This window comes from Macaca nemestrina, chromosome 14, assembly GCF_043159975.1.
Source record: "Macaca nemestrina isolate mMacNem1 chromosome 14, mMacNem.hap1, whole genome shotgun sequence".
Lineage (NCBI taxonomy): Eukaryota > Metazoa > Chordata > Mammalia > Primates > Cercopithecidae > Macaca > Macaca nemestrina.
The window spans coordinates 243,855-267,496 of NC_092138.1; the positions used below are offsets into that span (position 1 = coordinate 243,855).

General features: G+C 42.1%; 1 protein-coding gene across 24 annotated transcripts in view; it reads left to right on the top strand.

Annotated features, from left to right (window-relative positions):
- Positions 1 to 23,642, top strand: part of AOPE (aminopeptidase O (putative)) — a 386,190-nt gene that overhangs the window by 912 nt on the left and 361,636 nt on the right. The gene's annotated exons all lie outside the window — the stretch shown is intronic.

A 23,642-nucleotide genomic window follows, 5' to 3' on the forward strand; every position in this document is an offset into this window, starting at 1 on the left:
TCGAGACCATCCTGGCTAACACGGTGAAACCCTGTCTCTACTAAAAATACGAAAAATTAGCCGGGCATGGTGGCGGCGCCTGTGGTCCCAGCTACTCGGGAGGCTGAGGCAGGAGAATGGCGGGAACCCGGGAGGCGGAGCTTGCAGTGAGCTGAGATCCGGCCACTGCACTCCAGCCTGGGCGACAGAGCGAGACTGCAAACAAACAAACAAACAAACAAAAAAGGCCTTGGAGTTTTAACGTGATTCTCATACAGATTTTTCATGAATCTGAATCTGGTCTATTTGATAGGGTGTGAGACGTGGCTTCTACCAAGGAATTTCCTAGGATAGGCAGTAAATTCCCTATAAGTGTCTAATAATGGTGTTTTATTACCTTATTCACATCCTTAAATATGAGGGTTTCTAAGAAAAAGATATTACCTCAAGAAAGAGTGATGACCAGGATTGCATACGGACCTGATTTGTTTTGGTGTTTAGGATCTGGCACATCAAAAGAGAAATGGGTTGTTCTCTCCAGACCATGAAAATGGACATTTGTACTAAATACAGAATATAAACCCAAAAGCATGACAGAAGACTATGTTTTATCAAAGAACTTCACACTTTAAGGAGCAGCAGCGTTGCATTCTGGCAGTTGCTCTCTAGTGGCACGGAACTGTCTGCCTTCTGCAGCATCTGTGCTGTCTACAGTCTGGCCAAATCAAGAGCCTTCAGTGGTCAGGTTTGAGCAAGTGGATGCCCAAGGACTTTGACTATTAGTTTATAACACATCTTTTTGTTTTGGAACATGGCATAACATCTTTCCTAATAAGAGAGTATTTCAGGTTCTAGAAATATCATGAGACACTGTATACCTGTATACGCTGTTTAGTCATTTTCTTTTTTTTTTTTTTCGAGACAGTGTCTCACTCTGTCGGCCAGGCTGGAGTGCGGTGGCGGGATCACGACTCCGTGCAGGCTTCACTCCTGCCTCAGCCTCCTGGGTGTCTGGGACGATGAGTGTGCACCACCATGCTCAGCTAATGTTGTGTGTTTTCTGTAGAGATGACGGTTCGCCGTGTTGCTCAGGCTGATCTTGAACTCCTGGGCTCCAATGATCCACCTGCCTTGACCTTCAAAGTGTAGGGATTACAAGTGTGGGTCACTGCATCTGGCCTAGTCATTTTCTTATAATGATTTTCAAAATTAATATTTTTTACACCACATGGCGAATCGTAATGTTATGCAGTATTTGCAACATTTAACCAGCTTATGGCAAGCACTTTAAACATGTCCTTAGGTTCCTTCTGTATTGGTGTAGTTCTGTATTTATTCTCCGGGTTTACACTTTTTTCTTCGGCGTATATATCTTAGCCTTTATAAGAAATGGAATCTCAAAGGAAAATAAACGGTTGAACCTTACCTTTAAAACTTCCTAATTCATTTCAATATGACCTACAAATGAAGTGTCCGTTGCCTGTTTACATTTAAAAGATGATTGAGCTCCCGAAGATCTAAAGATATTTAAGCTATAACGATTGCATTTTCTTACCTTAATCCCAAATACTTTTCAATTTTCAGGAATTTGTTGAAATCTTTTGTCTTGGCAAGGATGAACTGAATACATGTTCAGTTTACCACGTAGAATCTGGTGCTGGCAGCATATTTTAAACCTTGATGAGGTGGATTCAAAACCATTTAGAGAGAATTTGTACATTTGCAGTGTATAAATTCTGGATCTACCTCTGAATGGAGAAATCTGTGTTCTATATTTATTCCCATAAAGAACTAGATGTAAATATTGAGATCTGAATGCTTCTTATTTATTTATTTTTATTGATTGATTTATTTGCTGGCCTTGGCAATCCTCTGAGTTTATACTCGGCCTTGTTTTGCCCCTAGATACAGTGCTCCCTGCTGAGTTCATCTGCACAGCTGTAGCCCTGTGACATGATTACCAAATAAATCCTAGGGTGGAGGAGCTTGTCCTGCTTTCTGGCTGAAGGAAGTGTAGTTGCCTAAGACAGGAACAGTTAAACTGCCCTTCCTACAGTTTTCCTGTTGTGGGAAGTATAGTTCCTACTGTAGAGAAGGACAGAAGATGGTTGGTGCAGGGTAGGAAGTGGGGTTGTAAGGTCAGACGGAGGCCAGGAATTGCAGGAGGGATAAGGAAGCTTATACTTGGAGCTGCCAAGAAAAGGCCTGCTTATCACCCACATACAAGTTTTCAGTAATGAGAATTTCCTCAATAACTTAACAGCAAGAGTCCCACAGGAAGCCCTGCTATAAGTGGCTGGAGAATTTGCCAGATGCGGCCGTTTTTAGCATCATTGAAGTCTACGGTGGATTTTAAATAGTACTGGTTGGGAGGAGACCAGAGTTAGATTAAGCCAGTTCTCAGAGTTTGGTCTCTGGACCAGCAGTATTAATACTGGAACTTGTTAGAAATGCAGATTCTTAGCGCTCCGTAGTCTGTGTTTTAACAAGTTCTTCAGGAAGTTCTAAGTGTGCACTCAAATTTGAGAACCACTGGCCGAGCCAGTTCAATCTAATTGTAGTGGCAAAGTAAAAATACTGGGAAAGAATGAGTGAAAATTTCATTATGTTAGAACATCTTTTGATGTTTGCATAGGGATGGCTTTCCTCCTATAGAGAATGCCATTTCAAGTTGAAGGACAGAAAAGAATGCTTCAGTTGTAGACACCAGTAACATGCAACATTGTTATTGTGGGTGGAGAATACCCCCATTCGTGGCTACATTTCACCCTGGAATCTAAATTCTGCCAGATTATAATACAAGAGCGCTCTTCACCTTACCTCCTTTTTCATTTTAAATATCTATTCCTTGATTGTATTAATATTTATATATGCATTGACCAGTGAAATTTTGTTTTCATGGCTTTGTGATGGCAAGAGTTGGTTTAGTAGCACGTTGGTTCAGAGACACTAGATACATGAAAATTATCTTGATATCCTGCAGAAAACGTAGATTATTGGCTGCTGTCCTTGCATGTGTCCAGGAAGCTGCGTTTTTAACAGGCACCGCTCACACCAGCCCAACCCCATCCCCAACGTTGTTTATTGGGCTTGTGGTTCTCAGACTATATTCTGAGAAACACTGTGGCAAATTTCCAAGGAGAGTGATTTTAAAGTAACAGCTTTATTGAGATATAATTCACATGCCATAAAATTCACTCTTTAAAAGGATATAATTTATTGATTTTTAGTATATTTACAGAATTGTGCAACCATCACCCCGTATAATTTTAGGATATTTCCATCATTCCTCAAGAAATCCCTGTACTGATTGGCAGTGACTCCTCATTCTCTCTTTATCCCAGTCCTTGGCAACTACTTTCTGTCCCTATGGATTTGCCTGTTCTGGACATTTCATGTAAATGTAATCATAGAATAAGTGGCCTTTCCTATCTTCCTTCTTTCACGTCTCATGGTGTTCTCAAAGTTCACCAGGTTGTGGCATGTGTTGGTACTTCAGTACTTCATTCCTTTTTATGGCCGAATAATTTTCCACTGTGTGGATGGACATTTTTGTTGATCGGTTCATCAGTTGATGGTTATTTGGTTGTTTTGCTATGTGTATGTTTTTAAAACAGTATTAACTATATCTAGGCCTTTTCAAATAGTCACTGGATACTTCTGTAGAGTGTCTTAGAGGGGATTCCTATAGGAAGTGGGAACTGGATTTAGAGTCCCTTCTGTTCATGGACTTGAGGAGTCTGTATCTGTAATTTCTTTGGGTAGTGAAATATATTCTTATAAGAGCTAGAGCAGCTACTTTTTCTCCATAGCAGAACATTTGATATTGAAAAAGGAAATCTTTTTACATGACTTAAGGACTATATTTCAAAAATAGTTTATATTAAAAATGGTATTCTTTGGCCGGGCGCAGTGGCTGATCCCTATAATCCCAGCCCTTTGGGAGGCCAGGCGGGCGGATCACGAGGTCAGGAGATGGAGACCATCCTGGCTAACATGGTGAAACCCTGTCTCTACTAAAAATACAAAAAATTAGGCGGCGAGGTGGCGGTGCCTGTAGTCCCAGCTACTCGGGAGGCTGAGGCAGGAGAATGGCCTGAACCCGTGAGGCGGAGCTTGCAGTGAGCTGAGATCGCGCCACCGCGCTCCAGCCTGGGCAACAGAGCGAGACTCTGTCTCAAAAAAAAAAAAAAGTATTCTTCAGTGTTTCTGGAGGAGGAACTCTTACTGAAAAAGCTGATATTTTTGTCTACATTTTCTTTTCCAATCTCTTCATTTTTACTCTACTGAACCCTGTAACCCAACTCTATTAATCTAGATCCTCTTTCTAGCATATAAATATTTATGGACAGTAATAAATTATATTAGTTCTAATAGAGTTTAAAATGTTTTGTGAATTTTTATCCCAGCATGACAAAAATCACTGGGTGGTCTGACACCGCCTTCATCTTTAAATATTTAACCAATTATTTTTATTTTTAAAGGCTCCGTTAATTGAATGATATCCATAAAAGTGTTTAATAGTACTTATCTTGGGCCCACAGTGCGCAAAGCACTTCACGGAGTTAAGGTCTGTCCTTTTTACTTCTGCTCTCCTCATACCTTATTTCAACCGTGGTGCTCAGAATCTGGGCCCACCGTTCTGCAGTGGGGACAGCGACTGAACTCGCATGTGGCTAGGGTGATGAAGGGTTTAGAAACTGTCATGTGAGAATTGGGTGAAAGAATGGAGGTTGTTCAGTTGTTAAAGAGAGTACTCAGGCAATGACAGCCCTCCCAGCCATTCAGAGCTTGTCTAGAGAAATCTTATTCTTCCTTTGGGTAGTATTTGAAGTGAAAGAGTATGTCAACAAGGCTGTTAATTTTGTTGGGTTGTAAGTAGGCAAAAAACATGGAGATTTTTTGTGATGTTTCTTTCTTCTTCTTCTTCTTCTTCTTTTTTTTTTTTTTTTCAGACAAAGTCTTGCTCTGCCCTCTGGGCTGGAGTGCAGGTTCAAACTCCTGGGCTCAAGCGATCCTTTGCTTCTGCCTCCTGAGTCGCTGGGAGTACAAGCACATGCCACCATGCCCGCTTAATTTTTAAATTTTTCTTTTGTAGAGATGGGGTCTTGCTATATTGACCAGACTGGTTTCAGACTCCTGACCTCAAGCAGTTCTCCGGCCTTGGCCTCCCAGAGTGCTGGGATTACAGGTGTGAGACACTGTGCGCAGCCCAGTTTTTCATTCTTACATACCTTTCCACTCTTTCAATTCCTAGAATATCTAGTCCAGAGTCTGATGTTAAGAATGGTTTCTGGATTGTATTTTGCCTGTTCAGAATATATATAATGTTAAATGATTGCATCATCGTTAATGCATTATTTTAGCCTTAACGGTGTGTAAATGTGTAAAGTGCTGTTTGATACTATACGTGTTTTTTTTTTTTTTTATTGAGACGAAGTCTCGCTCTGTCGTCCAGGCTGGAGTGCAGTGGCGCGATCTCGGCTCACTGCAAGCTCCGCCTCATGGGTTCGCACCATTCTCCTGCCTTAGCCTCCCGAGTAGCTGGGACTACAGGCGTCTGCCACCACGCCCGGCTAATTTTTTGTATTTTTAGTAGAGACGGGGTTTCACCGTGTTAGCCAGGATGGTCTCGATCTCGTGACCTCATGATCCGCCTGTCTCAGCCTCCCAAAGTGCTGGGATTACAGGCGTGAGCCACCGTGCCCGGCCGATATTATACAATTTTATATAGCCAAGTTTTATTAGATCAGGATTAAAATATACCTTCCATTTGGTATAATGTGTAAAGTTTAGTCACTTCTTAAAATGTAAGACCTGCAATATAGTATAACTTGTCTTGCCAATAAGCGGCAAGATGTGGTGTGTTTAAGAGTGAGGGAGAGGCCTCTGGTTGTGGTGAATATCCGTATTTGCTTGGGGATATAGAGAGTTCCTGGCCTGTTTCACTTTTGCCTGTCTGGTTCAGCTTATGGTTCAGCTTAGGATGGAAGGTACTGCCCTGTGCTTTAAGTGGCCATTTTTGATCTAGGCTTGGACTGGACTTCAGGCACTAGAGTGTAGTGCTGAGAGTTCAGGGTCTGGAGCCAAACCAGGGAAATTTAAATCTCACCTCTGCCATCTCATAACTTTGTGAACCTGGGAAAGGATCGTAACTTCTCTGGGCTTCAGTTTACTCATCTGTGAGATGGAGATGACAGTACGTACCTCATTGGGTAGTGAGGATGTAATGCAATAATGTTCTTCATGTACCCAGCCTGCCTCATAGCAAGCAGTCAATAGATGTTTGGTGCAGTTGCTACTTGTTGTTAATACGAGTGTCTGAAGGTCAAGGGCCTTCTTGAAGGTTTCTGAATACAGGAGTTCTGAATTCACTTAATTCCCAAAGGAGAAAGACTCTAGTTCACCTGGTTTCTTTAAGGCATTCTAGGTTCCTGCTGCCTGCTCAGGACAATACCTGGGGAAGTTTTGGGTGAATGGGATTCTGCTGGCCTTCTGCTGTCTGAATATGTCCCTGTCTTGTTCCTGTCCTCTGACGTGAAGTGTTTGTGTAGTGGGAGTTCTCCAGCGGTTTTCAGGGGAGCATGGTTAAATGTGTCGATATTCCATAGGAACACTAGAACATCAGAGCACTGTGGACAGTTTTGTACCACCTGTGCTACAGGAGATACAGAAAAGGACAAGAGAAAAATATTTTAAATTAATGAGGACAAAGTGAACTGTAACTAAATCCCCATGAATAATAAAACTACATTCAGTTTTGTACGATTGAAGTATCTATTCAGAAAGTGTCTATTAAGCATGAATTCATACCGGTCAGTCTAGGAGCAAGAATGCCAGGAAACCTCCTGGGCCACTCATGACCGAAAATGCGTCTCAAGTCCAGGTCAGGTTCTTCCTGCTGTCCTCCCGAAGGCAGCTTGCGGGGCTCATCTTGGCTTCCTCTCCTCTCAGAGCGGCCTCCACCCACCCATCTCCTGGAATTCTGTGTTTCCCAAGGCTGGCTGCAGCGTGGCCACACTTCGCTTAGCTCCCAACTTTCCCTGTGGTCGTGGTGGTTGTCTTCAGACCCTTTTGGGGTTAAGGATTTTCCTACTAATCCTTATGGAAAAATAAAGGGCAATTTAAAGATTTGGTTAAAGATTAGGGCAGTTTAAAGATTTGGAGTGTTGGCTCGATGCGGTTGCTCACGCCTGTAATCCCAGCACTTTGGGAGGCCGAGGCGGGCAGATCACCTGAGATCAGGAGTTTGAGATCAGCCTGACCAACATGGTGAAACCCCATCTCTACTAAAAATACAAAAATTAGCCGGGTATGGTGGCGGGTGCCTGTAATCCCAGCTACTTGGGAGACTGAGGCAGGTGAATCCCTTGAACCCGGGAGGTGGAGGTTGCAGTGAACCCAGATTGCACCATTGCACTTCAGCCTGGGGGACTAGAGCGAGACTTCAAAAAAAAAAAAAAGATTTGGAGTGTTTACAATTGTAGTTACCAGTCCGGTGCTAAATAGTAACCACTAAGATTCAACTGGAAGCCAAACTGGGCGTCTATCCTTGTTACGCCAGGCGTGAAGTTCACCAGACCTATTCTGTTGGGTGGACTGTTGCTGTGCTCCCTGAAAACTCTCCTTTCTACCACTAGTGGAGACTGAGGAAATCAGGAAAGAACCACGAGAGCCCTCCCCGTCTTGAGGGTGGAGTTTGCATTGCCGAGGACCTCTAGATAGGTTGATGCCTTATTTTAAAAGGTACCTCAGATTTGTTTTCATCAGGTGTGGCGAGACGACAGACACAGAAACAAGCTGCTTCTGAAAGAAGAGTTTATTATTATAGTTCCCAAGAGGAGGGGTGCATCGTGCCTCACAGGGCCATGTGAGGAAGCGCTGGGGTTGGTCAGGAGGCAGAAAGAGTTGGGGCAAGAATGGGCAGGAGTCTTTATTGGGGTTTCTGTGGGAAAAGCAAGGCAAGCAGGCTAAGCAGATGGATTGGCTAGTTTGAATACTTTTGGAGGGCTCTGGGGGCGGTCCGGGTTGTGCAGTACCTGGCTGTGGGGTGATGTAGGACAGTGGCAATATGAGAGTTAGATAAGGAGGTGGTTGTGGACTGTGGGTTGGCTGGTTTGCCTGTGAAAGGCTCACAGGCAAGTTCTTTGCTATCTCTTGGAATTAGCCCTGGGAGGAGCAATTTCTCCAGGATTAGCAAGGCTCCGAGATGTCAAAACATCATAAAATATAGAAAATAAAAAACATGATTAATGCATACCCCTTCCAGCAGAACTGTGCTTATCACAGAAGTGGTTCTTTTGGGAGCATTTTCTTGTTGAGTGATAGAAAGAATGGTAAAGTGGCTCCTTGCACCCCTGGAGTTTACGGTCTACCTTAGTAAATAAGGCCTGCACACATGAAAGTGACCAGCCATGCAGGACACAAGGTCACATGCCAGAAAGTTCAGTACAGTATAATGGGAGCTCAGAGAAAGGAGAGATGAGAATGTCCTAGAAGCAGTAGAGGGCTGCGGGGTCCACATCCGGCTTCATCGGTTACGAACTGTGTAACCATAAGCAAGCTGGATAATCCCTGTGTTTTAGTTTCCTTATTTGTAATATGAGTTTAATAATAGTAGTACCCATGTCAGAGTTACTGTGAAGACTAAATGAGTTAATACATTGGAAGGGCCTAGCACAAAGCCTGGTGCTTAGTGAGAACTCAGTAAGCATCAACTGTCATAGGGCTGTTGAGGAAAGTTTCGCAGAGTGGATAGAATTGATTGTTACCTTAAAGAGGGGGAGGTGGCGGGAGGAGAGAGAGAGAGAGAGAGAGAGAGAGAATGTTTCTCTGTTGGGTCGGGGTGGATGTGGGGTGGCGGCTGGAAATGAGCCTGGCAAATTCGGGTAATAGGAGGTTGATCTGATAGGATAAGGTTGAAAAAATATGTTGGTGAGAGTTCTGAATGGTAAGGATTTTGCATTTTTTCTTTAAACCATGGAAATTCATTCAGGGCATTTCCCCCCCATCTTTTTTTTTTTTTGAGACGGAGTCTTGCTCTATTGCCCAGGCTGGAGTGCAGTGGCGTGATCTCGGCTCACTGCAAGCTCTGCTTCCCAGGTTCCTGCCATTCTCCTGCCTCAGCCTCCCGAGTAGCTGGGACTACAGGCGCCCGCCACCACGCCCGGTCAATTTTTGTATTTTTAGTAGAGACGGGGTTTCACCTTGTTAGCTAGGATGGTCTGGATCTCCTGACCTTGTGATCTGCTGGCCTTGGCCTCCCAGAATGCTGGGATTACAGGCTTGAGCCACTGCGCCCAGCCTGCCCGCTTCTTTTTTTTTTTTTTGAGACCGAGTCTCGCTCTGTCTCCCAGGCTGGAGTGCAGTAGTGTGATCTCGGCTCACTGCAAGCTCCACCTCCTGGGTTCACACCTATTCTCCTGCCTCAGCCTCCCAAGCAGCTGGGACTACAGGTGCCTGCCACCACGCCCAGCTAATTTTTTTGTATTTTTAGTAGAGACAGGGTTTCACTATGTTAGCCAGATGGTCTCGATCTCCTGACCTGGTGATCCACCCACCTCGGCCTCCCAAAGTGCTGGGATTACAGGCTTGAGCCACCGCGCCCGGCCCCACCTTGTTTTTTTAGAAGCAGGGACAACGTGACATTAAATGAGTGCTTCAGGAATCTTCAGGAATCTTCAGGAATCTCACTCTTAGTGGTTCGGTTCTATAGAGAGGAGAGACTTGGGACGGGTTATCTAAGTCAGAATAGATTAAGTTAGCAGTAATTAAAAACAACTCCAAAATCTTTGTGGCCTAAAAAAAAAAGTGCGTTTCTTTGTCATGCTCTTCCCCAGCTGAAGTGGGGACTCTGCTCGTCACAGTCATTCCGAGATCCAGGCTGATAGAGCAGCCGACATGTCACGTTTGTTTACCTGAAGAGGGGGAGGGAAGAGCACTCTGCAGGGTTATGCACCAGCGGTTAAATGCTAGGCCGGGAGGACACGCCTGCTTCCATTTGCAACTCAGCACTGGAGCAGTCACGTGTCAGTAACCAGTTCCAGGCGTTCAAGAAGCCTTGTATGTTTGTGGGGAGGGGCTGGGTAGAAAGAATGGGAAGTATCCAAAAACGGCCACACAGGAAGACTCATTTAGAAGCTGGTTGTGTGATAGTTCAAATGGGTGGTCTTCGCTGCCGGGTCACAGTTGTTGCAGTCAATACAGAGAAGGGTTGGATAAAAGAATTTAAAGCAGTAGAATTTAAACGTTGATCATGGATTGGGTCGAGTGGCAAAGAAGAGAGGAGTCAACGTGAAGCAAAACTTTTGGTGTGTGTTGAGGGGATGGTAGCAGACCAGTGGGGTGCCCTCAAGGCCTCTAGAGCGGTGCTCCTTGATGAGTAGCCCACCAACCAGTGCTTACCCACAGACTGTAACTGGTTTGCAAGGAAATAAGTGCAGAAATAGAGGATACTCTTTTAGAAATGTTTGTATTATTTTCTTTTTTTTTTAGACGGAGTCTTGCTCTTTCACCACGCTGGAATGCAGTGGCACGATCTCGGCTCACTGCAACCTCTGCCTGCTGGGTTCAAGTGATTCCCCTGCCTCAGCCTCCCGAGTAGCTGGGATCACAGGCACGCGCCACCATGCCTGGCTAACTTTTTGTGTTTTAGTAGGGACGGGGTTTCACCACGTTGGCCAGGATGGTCTTGATCTCCTGACCATGTGATCCGCCCGCCTCGGCCTCCTAAAATGCTGGGATTACAGGCGTGAGCTGCTGTACGTGGCCACTTTTCTTTATTTATATGCTGTAGTTTGCCCTGATTATATTTATGTTGAATCTAATACAAATTAGGGGCATGTATTTTTGTGTTTTTTTCTTTCTCTTTTTAGTGATCTATTTTTATTATATTTTATGAAAATATAAGGGGAAAAATAACCATAGATTGTTGGAGAAGCATTGCTTTGGAGATAGGAGGCAGGGATGTAGAGATCAGAGCTGGATAGGGAGTTGAGTCCTTTTTGTAAAATGAGGAGTTGAGTACCTGAGATGTGAGCAAGAGAAAGACTTCAGAAAGAGAAGAGGTGTCCACGGTTAAGCCTTGGGAAGCACCCAGTGTTCTGAAGACAGGCATGTAAGAAGAGGTGCAGCCTGCTCTGTCTATGGAGTAGCCATTTTTTTGTTCCTTTACTTTCTTAATAAACTTGCTTTCACTTTGCAAAAAGAAAAAAAAAAAAAAGAAGAAGAAGAAGAGATGTGGACGATACAGTGTCCCAGGAATCATCGGAGGTGGTGGGCAGTTAGCAGTATGAGATGCCACAGAGAGTCAAGGAAAATAAGGCCTGAGGTTAAGCTAGACTTGGCAAGAAGTAAGTCATTGTGAATGTTTGAAAGTAAACTTGCAGTGAAGTGGTGTGGTCCGATGCCAGATTTCAACAGTTTAAGAAATATGCAGTCATAAAATAGAAAGGGTATAACCTTCTTTTCAGAAAAGCTGGATAGATAAACAAAAGCAACAACTAGCTATTGAGCCCAGCAAGAGAAAGCACATTTTGTTATTGTTTTTTCCGATAGGAAATCATGAGCAACTCAAAAGGCTTCTATCACCTGGAAGATGGGAAAAGCAGCGAGGGAGGAAGGAGATGGCAGTGTTCCATGGCTGGGAATGGAGTGGAGGACAGAGGCCATGGGAGTGGACCCAGGGGTGAGGGCAGGGGTTGGATTGAACCCAGATAACTATCCATACAGCAGACAAGGTCATTAGGAGGGAAACATGGATGGGAATCTGCATATCTCAGTTGAGGGGAAACATGGATGGGAATCTGCATATCTCAGTTGAGGGGAAACATGGATGGGAATCTGCATATCTCAGTTGACTCAAACAGGGAAAAATGCAAGCTGGCATGCCTGGGAGCTGGCCTGGATGCTGCGGTAGGTGTGGTCAAAGTTAAGCGAGCAGGGACTTGGGAGTCCTAGTGAGCGCATTAATGAAGTGCTTTCACATTGTGACCATGGGGTCCAGCCTGGGCTATTCAGCTTCTTTCTCTAGTCCATACTCGGTAAAAATGAGTGTTACTGAATAACAAAGCAGTGGTGAGGAGGGCGGAATGGAGTGGAATTACTTAATCCTTAATCCTTAAGAATAAAATATGGGCCTGGGCGCAGTGGCTCACACCTGTAATCCCAGCACTTTGGGAGGCTGAGGCGGGCGGATCACAAGGTCAGGAGATCGAGACCATCCTGGCTAACATGGTGAAACCCTGTCTCTACTAAAAATACAAAAAACTAGCCGGGCGTGGTGGCGGCACCTGTTGTCCCAGCTACCGGGAGGCTGAGGCGGGAGAATGGCATGAACCCGGGAGGCGGAGCTTGCAATGAGTGGAGATCGCACCACTGCTCTCCAGCCTGGGCTACAGAGCGAGACTCCATCTCAACAACAGCAACAAAATATGGTGGGCCGGCCGTGGTGGCTCATGCCTGTCATCCCAGCACTTTGGGAGGCTGAGGCGGTGGATCACCTGAGGTTGGGAGTTCAAGACTAGCCTGACCAACATGGAGAAACCCTGTCTCTAGTAAAAATACAAAAATCAGCTGGGTGTGGTGGAGCATGCCTGTAATCCCAGCTGCTTGGGAGGCTGATGCAGGAGAATCACTTGAACCCAGGAGGCAGAGGTTGCGGTGAAGCAAGATTGAGCCACTGCACTCCAGCCTGGGCAACAAGAGCGAGACTCTGTCTCAAAAAAAAAAAAAAAGGCCGGGCGCGGTGGCTCAAGCCTGTAATCCCAGCACTTTGGGAGGCTGAGACGGGCGGATCACGAGGTCAGGAGATCGAGACCATCCTGGTTAACACGGTGAAACCCCGTCTCTACTAAAAAATACAAAAAACTAGCCGGGCGAGGTGGCAGGCGCCTGTAGTCCCAGCTACTCGGGAGGTGGAGGCAGGAGAATGGCGTGAACCCGGGAGGCGGAGCTTGCATTGAGCTGAGATCGGCCACTGCACTCCAGCCTGGGTGACAGTGCGAGACTCCGTCTCAAAAAAAAAAAAAAAAAAAAAAAGAAAGAAAATATGGTACAAATTGGATTTATGATACAATTATGTAGTTTAAATTATATCTAATTTTTGAAAACACTCAGCAAAGTTATGAAAAATAGAAAAGAAATATAGTGCTTTAAGTGCTCTAAACATTGTAAAATTTGAAAATGCTTCAGAACTTCTACCTGTTGAAATAATCTATTGACTTCTCATTTTCATTGAGCTCTTTTTTATTTTTATTTTTTCTGGGTACATATTAGGCATATATATTTATGGGGTACATGAGCTGTTTTGATACAGGTATAAAATATGTAGTAATCACATCAGGGAAATGGGGTATCCATCACCTCAAGCATTCATTATGTCCTTGTGTTACGAACATTCCAATCATACGCTCTCAGTTATTCTAAAATGTAAACAGAGTATTGCTGACTATAGTCACCCTGTTGTGCTATCAAATACTAAATCTCATCATTGTCTCTAACTAATCTTTGTACCCGTTAACCACCCCCTTGTCCCTCCTAGCCTCTGGAAACTACCAGTGTATTCTATCTGCATGAGTTCAATTGTTTTAAGTTTTAGCTCCCACAGTTGAGTGAGAACATGGAAGTTTGTCTTTCTGTGTCTGTTTTTTTTCACTTAATGTAATATCCTCCATTTCCATCCATACTGTTGCAAATGACAGGATCTTATTCTTTTTAATGGCTGAATAGTACTCTGTTGTGTTTATGTACCACATTTTCTTTATCTGTTACTCTGTTAATGGACAGTTAGGGTGATTCCAAATCTTGGCTATTGTGAATAGTGCTGCAGTTAAGTATGGGAGTGCAGGTATGTCTTTGATATACTAATTTGCTTTCTTTTGAGTATGTACCTAGCAGTGGGATTGGTGGAACATATGGTAGTTCTATCTGTGGTTTTTGAGGAACCTCCATACTGTTCTTCCCAGTGGTTGTGCTCATTTACGTCCCCACTATACGACACGGATTCCCCTTTCTTCACATCCTCGCCTGTGTTCATTATTGCCTGTCTTTTATTTGACTCTTTCTTCTGAGTGTTAGAATGAGACAAGAGCTGGGCAGAGATGCAGTGTGTCTATTGTTGTGCCTACCTCTCCCTTCCCTGACCTAATTACTCTCCCTTCACCACCCTGAATCCAGCCGGGGGGTTTCCTCTAGCCTTTGCTATGGTAGGTAGTGGACCTCTGTTTGGTTTTCCATGTGACATTGATACAAGGTAGCATGTCATGGTTACTTGGATTGCTGTGCAATACAGGCCATGGATATCTTGGTTAAGAACACTCTGGAGTTCAACTGCTTCATTTACATCTTGGAAATCTCGGACACTTAGGCTCTCTGAGCATCGTTTCATCATCTGTAATCTTTCCAGTACCTGGATTGTCAGCCCCCGAGGCAGGTGTAACCTCTTAGAAAATGGAGTAGAAAAGCGAAATCCCCATTTCTTTATAACTGTAATGAGGTTTCCCGGGAATCCTTTTCTGACCACTCTCTATAATTTAGTTTAAGTGCTACTCTTCAGAAACTGAAACATACTATACTTTGCAAGCAAGTAGCAATCAAAGGGATACATTCTTTCACCTTTGAATGTAGAGTGAAATCACTTCCAATCTTATCTTTGCAACCCAAATGCCTGCTGATAATGTGAGGGTAAACATCTTAGGCACCAAAGAGGAATGGCATCTGGGTGCGGAGACGTGATCAGCAAAGCCAGAGTCAACACAAGCTGCCATCAGGGAAGCCCAAGTCCATCACGTCACATCATGTTTCAGCATAAGTCAGGGCAGTCATACACTGATGGAGTAAAATCAGTTTTTGTTTTCAGTGTTCACATTTTAGACCTCCCCCCCACACTTGACTGGTTATAATATATAAATCAAGCCACAGCTGACAGTGATTTGCTTGTTTTGTTCAGGAAAAGGTCTTTGACTGAGACTCTGACTTGGCCTTACTGCATTGATCTTCAACACAGGCGCTTTTTATAATTCCCACAACAGCATTAACTCCAGTGGTTTTTTTTTTTTTTGAATATACATATCACAATAGAGTCTTTCATTACATGATCACAAATTATATGCAGTCACTCTTATATGGTTCCTGAAAGCAGTAAATTTTGAGCAAAGAGAGACTGTTTAAAACTTGAGACCAGAGAGCACAGTTTATCTTATTTACAGTTTGGCTTAAAGGTTGGTCTTTAAGTTAATATCATACCACATGTGGTAATCCTGCAAAGTGCTACATATTTTTATTTATAGTTAAGGGAATAAAGCAAAATCCCCTTTTCATTATGTTATCTTGCATTATTGACTCAGTGATAAATGACATTGCCTCTCGGGTATGAGTTTTGTAGAGAAAGACCCTATTGTAGCATATATTTATATGGGGAGGGGGCTAGTTAGAGTTATGGTTCCAGAGGGAATTTAAACTCTGAATATACTGGTACTTGTACAGTTAAAACGTATAGCTCAATGTTGTTTTAACACTATATTTTTACTTGAAGTAAAAGAAAAATAAATAGGCATGAACAAAGGGGAAAAGCTTAAGGTTGAAATGCAAGCAACCAAATAAAATGACTAAAAGCATATCCTGAACTCAAAGATTACAATTTTACCAGAGATAATGGTGGTCATTAGATTGGCCAGTCTCTGCTGTTTAAGGATGACGTCAGCTTTCAAAGTTTATTAACCGTTGAAGGGCATCAGAGAACAATTTCTAGCAAATCGGGGAGATGTGAAAGTGAGCGGAAGGGAAAGTGCTGAGGGGCTGGAAAGTTCAACACCTGCCCCAACATTTGAGGAGGAAACTGGTTCCATGCTATGTCAGTTTGTCCAAACCAATATTCTTGAGAATTTCTACTGAAGGAGGAAGCCAGTAGATATTTTGGAGGGATGGTTAGTGTTTTAGAATGTATTTGTTTTGAAATAGAATAGTAAATTTAAAAAAATAGGAAATTACAATCTTGAATAAAGTAAAAATTATTTCAGCCTCTAGTCATTCAAAACTTTGGATAAATTAACCAGGAATGGGCTGCCATTTTGCTAAGCACACAGAAATAAGGACTTTCTGATAAATTAATAATAGAAGTAAGGTTTCAGGACTAATATATTTGAAGCAAATTTGTCCCCTGCCCATTCTTTCTGCACCTAAAAGGTATCATTTCACTGTTTCTGTGGCCTCCATTGTTTCTCTGGGAATCCAGGTCATTCTGAGAAGAAGCCACCTGCCATCCGTGTCGTCGTTCTTCTGTGGGTAATATGTCGTTTCGTAATGGCTACTTTCAAGATTAGTTTTGTTTTTCAGTAGTTTGATAATGATGTGCCTAGGTGTGTTTTCCTTCATATTTTTCCTGTGTAAATAAACTTTTGAAGCTTTGTATCTCTCACCAAATTTGGAAAATTTTAACTATTTTTAAATAAATGGTTTATTTTGAAATACTTTCAGATTTACCAAAAAGTTACAAACATAGTATAGGGAGTTCCTAACTCATCATCCAGCTTCTCTTCATGTTCATATAATCACGGTATGTTTGTTAAACTAAAAATGTAGCACTGGCATAATGCTTTTATCTACAGTTTTTCCAGTAATGTCCTTTTTGTTTGTTTGTTTTAGGATCCAGTCTAGGATACCACATTGCATTTTATCATATCTCCTGTACACCTCCATTCTCTAACACTTTGTCAGATTTTACTTGTTTTTTGTAGCCTTCACACTTTTGAAGAGTACTGGTTAGGTGTGTTTTAGAATGTCCCTCAGTATGGGTTTGTCTGATGTGTCGTCATGCTTACACTGAGGTTTCAGGAACACGACACAGGTAGGGTACCCTACTCATTGCGTCGTACCGGAGGATAATGATACCATATGACTTATCACTGGTGGTATTCAACTTGATTAAACTGTCAGATTTCTCTACTGTGAACATAATATTTTTTCTTTTCCATTCCTTATTTCTTGGAAGCAAATAATTAAGTTTGGCCTATATTCAAGGAGAAGGGAATTAAGTTCTATGTCTTTGAAGAGGTAATATCTACATCGATTTTTTGGAATTCTTCCATAAGGAAGATGTGGTCTCTCCCTTCATGATTATTTATTCAACCAATTTAAACAAATGGTTACTTATTTAATTATTTGTGTATATCAGAGTAGACATACTCATTTTATTGGGGTTTAATCCAATACTATCATTATTTATTTTCTTACTCAAATTGTTCCAGCTTTGGGCATTGAAAGTTCTTTCAGGTTGGTTCCTGTGTCCAATTCTTCTGTTTGTCTGTCTGTTTCCTTCTTTACTTTAGGGGTCCATGTGATGCTTCAGACCCATCTTGTGTTTTCCCTGTCCAGTTTGAGAATCAGCCATGTCTCCAAGGAGGGCTGTTTCCTCGTGTTGGAAAATGGTATTTAGAAACAAGATCTAGGTGCCGGTTGTGCTCACTGCTTCTTGTTTTTTGAAGTATTTTTTGGGACCACATTCTCTTTTGCCTGTCCATCTTGGACTCCAATTACATGTCCCAAAAGTACCTGTTCATTCTTTTTCACATTTTTCTGTTCTTTACACTGGATAATTTCTATATAACTATTTTCTGGTTCACTGACTGTCTTCTATAATCATTAATCTTCTGTTAAAACCATCCGGTGAAGTTTTTATCTTAAATATAGTATTCTTCAGTTCTGGAATTTTCTTTTCCTTTTTAAAAAGGTAATTCCTATTTCTTTGCTGAGTTTTCCTTTTAGTTCATGTATTACAGCATTTTTGTCTAATTATAATATGAATAGCTGCTTTAAAATCGTTGTCTGTTAATTCTAATATTTGAGTCCACTCAGGTTGGTCTCTACTAATTGCTTTTTCTTTGAGTCTGGGTCATGTTTTCTTATTTCTTTTATGTCTACTAGTTTTATATTTTATCTTAGACATTGTAATTGATACTTTGTAGAAACTCTGGATTCTGTTATGGTCCTCTGAAGAATACTGATGTTTTGTATTAACAGACAGTTGACTTGACTGAACTCAGACTTCTAACTTTACCTTTGCTGCTGTGGAGAGCAGCCAAAATCTCAGTTTAGTTGAGTTCATTTTGCCTTAAGGAGGCCATTTGATCTCCCCCATACATGCATGGTTCAGGGGACAATTAGGGAATTGGGCAGAGTTTATATACAGAATATAGGACTCTTGCTTTGGAGACATCACCTTTCCTAAAGTTTTCCTTCTTTTCTCTCCAGCTGCTGTGTTGGTCTTGAACTCTAGTCTCTCATTCTTCAGCCAGTAAGACTTTAGGTTTTCGGCTGTGCGCGGTGGCTCCCAGCACTTTAGGAGGCCGAGGTGGGTGGATCACGAGGTCAGGAGATTGAGACCATCCTGGCCAACACGGTGAAACCCCGTCTCTACTAAAAATACAAAAAATTGGCCGGGCGTGGTGTTGGGCGCCTGTGGTCCCAGCTACTGGGGAGGCTGAGGCAGGAGCATCACTTGAACCTGGGAGGCAGAGGTTGCAGTGAGCGAGATTGGGCCACTGCACTCCAGCCTGGCGACAGAGCAAGACTCCATCTCAAAAAAAAAAAAAACAAAAAAACCTTCAGGTTTCAATCTTAGTTTTAACCCATTTATGCCTAGTGTTCCATTATTGGAACGCTAAGCTTGTGGCAGTTATTTATATCCTGCTGCTCAAGGTCATCTCCAAGGTCTGATTTTTCTTTTTCTTTTTCTTTTGTTTTGAGACGGAGTCTCACTCTGTCGCCCAGGCTGGAGTGCAGTGGCGCTATCTCAGCTCACTGCAAGCTCCGCCTCCTGGGTTCACGCCATTCTCCTGCCTCAGCCTCCCAAGTAACTGGGACTATAGGCACCTGCCACCACGCGTGGCTAATTTTTTGTATTTTTAGTAGAGACAGGGTTTCACCGTGTTAGCCAGGCTGGTCTCGATCTCCTGACCCCGTGGTCCACCCGCCTCGGCCTCCCAAAGTGCTGGGATTACAGGCGTGAGCCACCGCACTGGGCCCAAGGTCTGATTTTTCACACACAAAAAATTGCAACCTCTGGCATAAATGAGTTAACTGCCTTGCCTGGCACCAAGTAGGGTTTTCCCTCCAGTGAAAAACTATAAAGCAGGAAGCTCAATGCCATTCCCTTCTTCACGTGTTGGCTCCCTACAGCCCTTGTCAGCTTTTTGCTCACTTTCATGGGCCTTCAGAAATTTTGTCTTTTTGTCTAGAGTTTATAAGTACTATCAGTGGGAGGATTAGTCTACCAGAAGGTACTCCACTATTACCAGAAGTGGTACTCCCTTTCATTTAAGGGGAGGTCAGAATAATATTAATTAAATAATCAAACAGACACATGTAAAACTAAATGTAAAACTAAAACTGTGTTTGTTGTGCTACTAAGAAGCACATGACTATAAAATCTAATAACAGGGGAATTTGACTTAATCAGTGAAGTCAGGGATGTTTTCCTTGAGGACATGATGGGGTCCAGAGAGTTACTAGACAAAGACAGAATGGAAGAGATTCCGCATATTTGTTGATTGAGTGATATAATCCAGCTTTCTGTGTATCTGGGCTTCTTTCTTTGCACATATTCTTAACCTCTCGTCTTTAATCATCTCTCTGGGCTTCTGGGATAATAAAAGGTAATCTATAGCTACGGTGCCTCTAATGTTATACAACAAAGAATATCCTATATGAAAATTTCTTTTTTTTTTTCCAACTGAAATTTTAATTTTAGATCCAGGGGATACATGTGCAGGTTTGTTGCAAGGGTATATTGCATGATGCTAAGGTTTGGACTTCTATTGAACCCATCATTTAGACAGTGAACATAGAACCCATGAAAACTTTTTTTTTTTCAGAAAGAGTCTTGCTGTGCTGCTCAGGCTGGAGTACAGTGACGCAATCACAACTCACTGTAGTCTTGGCCTGTCAGGCTCAAGCAATCCTCCCACCTCAGTCTCCTAAGTAACTGGACTATAGGCGTGTACACCACCATGTCTGGCTAACTGTTATTTGTAGAGACAGGTCTTCCTGTGTTACCTGGGCTTGTCTTGAACTCCTGGGCTCAAGCCATCCTCCCGCCTTGGCCTCCCAAAGTGCCGGAATTACGAGCACGAGCTACTGCACCCAGCCTCATGAAAACTTCTTCACCAAAAGGAATTGTGGGTCTGGACCATTACGTGGTATGTCGTCGTCTGTGGGCTTCTGGTCAGTGTGATCCACTGAAGTGTAAGGAAATCTCCCTTCCACGTCAGGTATTCAGGAACAACACACACACACAGGCACACAAATCTCTTTCTTTCTCTCTCTCTCTCACATACACATACATCGCCCACATACATGCAGGTACCAGGGAGAAAGACAGACACGTATCAATAAATGCAAGCTAATAACAAACTTCTTTCTTATCAGCAACAAGATATGCCAGGTTACAGTGGAGTTGTAATTAGTGTTAATTAATGTAAACTAGTGTAAAAAAGTGTTAATTAAAAAATCAACAAAAGGTCAACACTTAGTTAAGTGATCACTCAGTAGAGAGGATGTAATACAGACATTTTCAAACATACAACTGTTAAAATAATTTGTTACCCATGGACCCCTGAAATAATCACTAAAGATAAACTTAAGTAAAAAGGAAATTGTGGCGGATTGTATTTTCCAAAAATGGCCATAACAATATTTACCATCTTCCATGCTTTTCTACAATATACCTTGCCACTCCCCCATCAAAAGGTGGAGTCTAATCCCCTCTCCTTGAATCTGTATTGGCCTTATGAGTTTGCTCTTGAAAGCAATAGACTATTAGAAATAATAACCATGTTGACTTTGAGGCTAGGTCAGAAGAGGCCATGCAGTTTTCAACTGGTTTCTGGGATGCTCATGCTGGGGGCTGCCTGCTACCATAGAAGATGTCCAACCATTCCAAGATCTCAGTGTTAAATAAGCTTTATTTAAATTTAAATACGTTTATTTAAATAAGTTTAAGCAGCCTTTCTGGGCATCAGACCCTCCAGACAAGTCCGTCCTCCAACTGAGTGCCATTGAGTAACAGATTCCTCCAGCTGACTGTGACCCACATTCATGACCTGTAGAATGGAATTAAATGGTTGCTGTTTGAAGCTACAAAGTAATTTGTCATGCAGCAAGTAGAATAAAATTGGACCCAGAAGGAAGGAGTGGAATGTATAAATTATCACGAGTAAGGAAGCTGGTGAATATATTTGTAAATACAAATGAATATTGACTTTAAAAAAGTTGGGTGGAGTTTTAACAAACAATGTGATACTAAGATAATAGCAACAATAATATGGAAGCTGGTATTGAGTAAGGAAGAGGGAAGACTGGTGATAAAACTTTCCAAGGTCCTTATTTTGTTTGGAAGGTTGTTTGAGATTGACTTTAAGTAGGCATATTAAAGGCATTGATTGTGTAAGTTATGAAACAGTGGAGGGGAAAACAGAATGTAGAAAAATTCAATAAAAAGCAGAAAAATAAAGCTAAGAAACAAAATCACGGGAGATAGAAAACAAAACGTGTTGGTTGAGATGGTGCTATTACAACTGTAATTGTGATAAATTTAAAGAAATTCATTCCAGTCATTAAAAATGATAATTATATTTTTAAAATAGCCAGTCAAATGTTTTAAAAAGACAGCCAAGGCAAAAAGAGTCCAGAGCACTTAAAAATAAAAGAGATTGAAAGATGTGCCAGGAAAAAGCAAACCAAAAGAAAGTAGGTATGACAATATTAACATCAGGCAAAATGGAATTTCTAGACATCTCGTTTTTTCTTCTCAGGATACACCTGTGCCTCTTTTTGTGCCACATCGTTTTACCTGCAGGGTGCAGCTAAGAGGTGTGCGTACGAGGCTCGTTGCAGCATCATTTGTAATGAAGAAAATTTTCAAATAAATATCTATCAGTAGGGGAATGTATGGATAAATTATAGAATATTCCTGTGGGAGCATTAAACAGCAGTTAAAAGAGACAGATTTATATACATCAGCATGTCTATATCTCAGAACCATTGAGTGAAAGAAGTTGCAGAATAGTATGTCAGTGTGACATTTATAAACACAAAACAGTATATTTGAACTTCTAAGTTTCCTTCTAATTCTGAAATTATTGAATTTCACAGTAGTAAACTATGTTCCTGTGACTATATGCATTTGATTGTGTGAAGAATTGTGCCCAGAAACAGTGTATTTCAGCAAGTACACTGGCTGTTATTAAGAGCAATTGGCATATCCTAAATAATGGAATAGCAGAAAGCTGTCATTCTCTGGTCAGGTAATCAGTGGAATTAAATATTTAGTAATTACTCACAGTGTGCTCTATGTTATAGAATAAGCATATATGCAAAAATAAGTTCTCCTTTCCCCCAGTTGCTTACAAGTAAAAAGATGTGGCATAAAAAGAGGCACAGGTGTATCCTGAGAAGAAAAAATGAGATGTCTGGAGGGAGATGTTTGTTAAGCAGTAACTTAGCGCTAGACTATAGAGTACACAAGCTGGAATCCCTGTTGTATAACTAACTAGACGTTGAAATCACAAAAGCCTTTGGATGGCAATTCCACAAATATTTATTGAGAACCTGCTGTGTTGAGGATACTCCACTTAACCTGGTCATGAACGCAAAAATGATTCAGGAGTTACAAGGAATTTTTAGAGCATTGGAGGATGGAGGTAACTATAAAATGAGCCAGGATAAGTTCAAGAGTCATGAGGATACACGTTGCTTTGTAGCTTGAAAGGAGAATGAAATTTTTTTCGTTGGGGGGATTGGGGACGGCGTTACAGAGGTTATATCCCACATTCGTAAATGGGTGCATTCCACTTTGGATGGCTGAGAATGGCAGAGCAGTTTCTTCTCTGCGCCATAGCTCTGTTTAGTATGTGATCCTCTTCCCCCTTAAGAAAAATATTACTGTACGCTAATCCTTTCAAAGCCTTTAATGGTGCTGCCGAGACAATCATTTAAGCATTTAAAATACATACCACATAGCACACTTATTTTCTTTTTCTTTTTTTTTTAGCACACTTATTTTAGATGCAGCGATGGTTAGCCACTGGAAACTAACCGTTGGTTTTTATAAGGGGGACTTTTATATGTTATGGCTTGTGACAGAGAATGGAAAAATGCTTCAGTGAGACAGGCTAGCATTTTGAATTGGAGCACAATAATAGCCAAAAGTGCTGAAGTCGACGGACTGCTTAGAAATATGGTTTCCATTTGCTGAGAGAGACCTTGCAGTGTGGCCACATACATGCATTTGCAACCACAGGCAGTTCAGTTTTTCCCTAAATGTGGGGCTGTGACCCTGACTGACGTCAGTGAGCGTTACGTACTTGCAGAGAGAAAGATGATTTAGGTCATCCATGCATCTAAGACAAGTAAGACATAGGCAAATAAGCAACAACTAATAGACTTATATATACATTATTTAGGTTGGAAACCATGCAGAAGTGACAGAATCTTCAGAATCTTCTGGGGCTGGCTTAAAAGTTCTCCTTTGCCCCCCAAGCTATTGCAATAAGAATTGCCTACTAGTCTGCATAACTTGAAGAAGATAAAGAAGGTCGAAGGAAGATATGGAAGAGAGACTTAGAGGTGACATTTGTCTTATGACTTAGACAGTATGAAGGAGATGGCCA